Source organism: Silene latifolia, chromosome 2, assembly GCF_048544455.1.
Source record: "Silene latifolia isolate original U9 population chromosome 2, ASM4854445v1, whole genome shotgun sequence".
In the NCBI taxonomy this organism is placed as follows: domain Eukaryota; kingdom Viridiplantae; phylum Streptophyta; class Magnoliopsida; order Caryophyllales; family Caryophyllaceae; genus Silene; species Silene latifolia.
Window position 1 is genome coordinate 108,758,620 of NC_133527.1, and position 5,067 is coordinate 108,763,686.

The 5,067-nt window shown below is 42.4% G+C and overlaps 1 non-coding gene across 1 annotated transcript; it reads left to right on the forward strand.

The window, feature by feature from the left end:
* The first annotated feature begins 4,456 nt into the window (after nt 1–4,456).
* LOC141645090 (small nucleolar RNA R71) lies at nt 4,457–4,563 on the forward strand. The gene has a single exon (XR_012544683.1). It is a non-coding gene; the product is annotated as a small nucleolar RNA R71 (small nucleolar RNA).
* Nucleotides 4,564–5,067: the final 504 nt, after the last annotated feature.

Below are 5,067 nucleotides of genomic sequence, written 5' to 3' on the forward strand. Positions count from 1 at the left end.
CTCCAATCCTTTATGTTCTTGCTTACTACCTTTTCCATGATTTGTTTCAGCTCTCTGTTGGAAATATCTACTTATCCACTGGTTTGAGGATGATATGCCAATCCTCTGCGGTGTGTAACGCCATATTTCTTCATAAGAGAATTAAGATGACGCTCATTGAAATGCTTACCTCCATCACTGATCAGTGCGTGAGGCACTCCAAACCGTGGAAAGATAATCTTTTGAAACAGCTTAATAACAGATTTAGCATCATAAGTGGGGGTGGCAATTGCCTCCACCCATTTAGAAACAAAATCTACAGCTACTAAAATATACTGATTCCCATGAGAAGTAGGGAATTGCCATTGGTAATCAATGCCCCAAACATAAAAAATCTCCACTTCGAAGATTCCAGTTTGAGGCATCTCATGCCTTTGCGAGATATTGCCCGTCCTTTGACATGCATCACAAGAACGGACAAAAGTAGTAGCATCCTTCAAGATAGTAGGCCAATAAAAACCCGATTGCATTACCTTAGCAAATGTCCTAGAAGGACCATGATGACCTCCATAAGAAGAAGAGTGACAATGAGAAAGGATGGCATGTACCTCACCCTCTGGAATACATCGTCTGTAGATACCGTCTGCGCACTCCTGGAACAGATATGGGTCGTCCCAGAAATATCGCTTCACGTCATGCAAAAACCTCTTCTTCTGCTGATAGGATATATCAGGAGGAAGCATACCTCCCACCAAATAATTGGCATAATCTGCAAACCATGGAGTATTTGCAAGCTACAGCTAACAGTTGGTCATCTGGAAAAGAGTCATCAATGGGCAAGATCTCTCTTCCTGCAAATCTCGGCCTAGATAAATGATCTGCAACAACATTTTCAGCACCAGACTTATCACGGATTTCTATATCAAATTCCTGTAATAATAAAATCCATCTAATAAGTCTAGGTTTAGCCTCTTGTTTGGTTAAAAGATATTTCAAAGCTGCATGGTCAGTATGAATAATAACTTTAGAACCAACAAGATAAGCTCTAAATTTGTCTAAAGAATAGACAACTGCAAGAAGCTCTTTCTCCGTAGTAGCATAGTTGATTTGTGCATCATCAAGAGTCTTGCTTGCATAGTAGATGGCATGTAACACCTTGTTCTTTCGCTGCCCCAAAACAGCTCCAACTGCATAGTCACTGGAATCGCACATAATCTCAAAAGGAAGGCTCCAATCCGGAGATCGGATAATGGGAGCTGAGATAAGAGCTTGTTTAATCCTGTCAAAGGACTTAACACATTCGTCAGTAAACACAAAAGGTGTATCTTTATGGAGTAGCCGGGTTAGAGGTTGAGCAATTTTAGAAAAATCCTTAATAAAGCGGCGATAAAACCCAAAAATGACCAAGGAAACTACGCACACTTTTAACATTAACCGGCTACGGGAGTTGCTCAATTACCTCAACCTTAGCTTTGTCCACTTGAATACCCTTACCTGACACCAAGTGACCGAGTACCACCCCTTCAGTAACCATGAAGTGGCACTTCTCCCAGTTGAGAACAAGGTTTCTCTCCTCACAGCGCTGCAAAACTTTAGTCAAGTTTCTCAAGCAAATATCAAAATCGGTACCATATACACTGAAATCATCCATAAAGACCTCCATGATAGACTCTATGTAATCATAAAATATAGCCATCATACAACGCTAAAAGGTAGCAGGAGCGTTACATAAACCAAAGGGCATCCTCCTATATGAAAATACACCATATGGACATGTGAAAGTTGTCTTTTCCTAATCATCAGGATGTATGGGTATCTGAAAGAAACCGGAGTAGCCATCTAGGTAACAGAAATAACTATGACATGCTAATCTCTCAAACATTTGGTCAATGTAAGGAAGTGGGAAATGGTCTTTCTTAGTGGTCGTGTTCAACTTCCTATAGTCAACGCACATCCTCCACCCTGTAACATGTTTATTAGCAATCAATTCATTCTTATAATTTTTTACTACTGTAGTACCTCCCTTCTTAGGTACAATTTGGACATGACTGACCCATTTAGAATCAGATATAGAGAAAATTACACCGGCATCAAGTAATTTCTGTACCTCTTTTCTTACCACCTCCTGCATCGGAGGGTTTAGTTGTCTCTGACCCTGTTCACTAGGCTTGTGGCCTTCTTCCAAATGAATTCGGTGCATGCAAAAATCAGGACTAATACCTTTCAGGTCATCAATGCTATACCCAATTGCCTTTTTATGAGTTCTCAAAACAGTCAACAAAGCAGATAGTTGACCTTCAGTTAGGCTAGCATTGACAATCACCGGGTTCATTTCACAGTCATCAAGGAACTCATACTTAAGATGAGAGGGAAGAGGTTTTAATTCAGGTTTCTTTACCTCAGTTACCTTAGGTGTAGTACCCAAACTATATACCCTTTGATGTGGGCATTCCTCTCCAGTTAGAAGCCTCTCAATCCGATGAACTTCTGGACTCCATGAACCCGTCTGATCAGCTGGATCTGAAACCAGGGTAATCTCCAGAGGATCCCTGTCCAAACACATAGGAAGACACTCATCAATAGTAAAATCAACAACATCTATACTATGACAAGTCTCTTCTATCATGGGATGTTTTAATGCTTTTTGCAAGTTAAATATAATCGTATCATCCCCCACAGCTAAGGTCAATCTCCCTTGCCTAACATCTATAACCGCCCCCGCAGTATGTAAGAATGGTCTGCCCAAGATGATAGGGATTTGGTTGTCTTTAGCCATGTCCATGACAACAAAATCAACGGGGATGAAAAACTTCCCAATACGAACGGGAACATCCTCTAACACCCCCAATGGGTGTTTAACAGTTCTATCGGCCATCTGCAGTGTTATATTAGTAACTGTCAACGGACCCATATTTAATTTCTTACAAATAGAATAAGGCATAACGCTGACGCTAGCTCCTAAATCACAAAGAGCTTTACTAATAGAAAGATGACCGATAGGACAAGGGATAGAAAAACTTCTTGGATCTTTTAATTTAGGTGGTGAGTTGATTGGCAACATGGCACTGCACTTCTGAGTGTAAGCAATAGTTTCCACCGCGTCAAATGATCTCTTCCTTGTCAAAATCTCCGTCATGAATTTCGCATAAGCCGGCACTTGAGTGATTAGTTCAGTAAAAGGGACACTTACATGTAGATTATTTACGACCTCCATAAACTTACCGAACTACTTATCCAGCTTGGATTTTTGTTGTCGATGAGGAAAAGGTAGTGCAATAGTTATGGGCTCAGCTTGCTTGACCTTAGAAACAACTTTTGAAACACCGTCAGCTGTCGAAGTGGTGCCTCGATCGAGTCGAGGGGTGACTCGATCGAGCTGACTGGATCCTCGATCGAGCTGGGGCTGACTCGATCGAGGAACCTCTGCAGGTTCAGCTCCTTCGTCTTTTTTACTTTTATCGTCAGCTCGTGTTTCAACTTCGTCAGGTTTTTTTCATCGTCACTAAGCTCCAAATTACCCAGTCCTTTGGGATACATATAAGGGACCTCATCAACAATAATGGGCAAGTCATTCTCAAGGCTTTGTAGGTCGAGATTCGCATAAGAAGTACCGCTCCTCAACTGAATAACATTAGCTTGCTCGTGAGCTTGTTTACCTTGAGGAGGAAGACCTACGGCCTGTTTTGATGGGTTTTGAAGTGCCATCTGAGCCACTTTATTATCTAGCATCTTGTTATGGGCAATCAGCTCAGAAATTTGAGCCGTCTGCTTTTGCTGCATCGACAAAGTTTGTTGCAAAAGATTGCGCAACTCTGCCATCTCATTGTTTGGATCTTGTTGAGGAATTTGTTAAGGAGTTTGCTGAGGAGGCTGTTGATATTGATTGTTAAACTGCTGGCCTCCTTGATTTTGCTTCCGATATCCCCCTGGCGGTTGATTACCGCGATTGTTGGGAGGGACATAAACATTCTTTTGTGGCTGCTGCGGGTTTTGTACATTCTGACTGGACCATTGAAGGAATGGGTGTTCCTTCGTTCTTTCATTGTAAAAATTGGAGAAGGGTGTACCTTGTGCACCCTGTCTGTAGGCCTGAAAAGCATTAACCTGCTCCAATGTACTCATGCAATCAGCTGCACCATGACCGTCTAAACCACATCTAGCACAAGACTCCTCTACTTGCTGACTCATGGCATAAACTCTCTCCTTGTTACCCAATGATTGGGTAGTCTTTATCTCAGCAATCTGGGCAGAAATAGTCTCCAGCTGTGCTGCCAGGGCACTATCAACACCAGTACCTCGAGTGCTTCCCCTAGGATTTCCATACCTAGCGGTATGGGTAGCAATCTGATCAATTAACTTCCACGCGTCACCATCATTGGTGTTATCCTGAAACCTCCCATTAGCAGAAGAATCCAAAAGGGCACGATGATCGTCATACAGCCCGTTATAAAACTGGTTGCAAAGAAACCACTTCGGGAAACCATGATGGGGAACTGATCGGACTAAGCGTTTGAAGCGAGTCCAGGCTTCATTCAAGTCTTCAGTAGCTCCTTGCTTGAAACTGGTAATTTCATTTCTCAGAGCATTAGTCTTTTGAGGTGGGAAGTACCTCTTGTAGAAAGCAAGAGTCAAGGAATTCCAGTCTGTAACTCCCTCATTATCCATATCCATATCTCTCAACCACTCAGCAGCTCCATCTTTCAGAGAGAAAGGAAAGAGCACCTGCTTAACCTGATCTTGTGTCACTCCAGTTGTTAATGGAATGGAACAACAGTAGGTGACAAATTCTCTATATGCGTCGCAGGATCCTCAGCAGCTGTCCCTCCAAACATATTTCATTCCACCAAATTGATGTAAGATGGCCGAATCTCAAAAGTTCCGTTGGTAGTAGTGGGCAACTTAAATCCTTGTGGGATAGAAGCTAAGGTCGGCTTGGAGTGACTGGCTAAAGTAGGCATGATGGTAGTTTCGGGAATATCAGTCATGACTGGAATTTCAGGAATAGGAATGTCGTGTTCTTCCTCTTTGTAGGACCGATCGGCTGTCTCTGTTGAGCTCGCCGTCTCGACGTCAAGTATACTCAAGTCT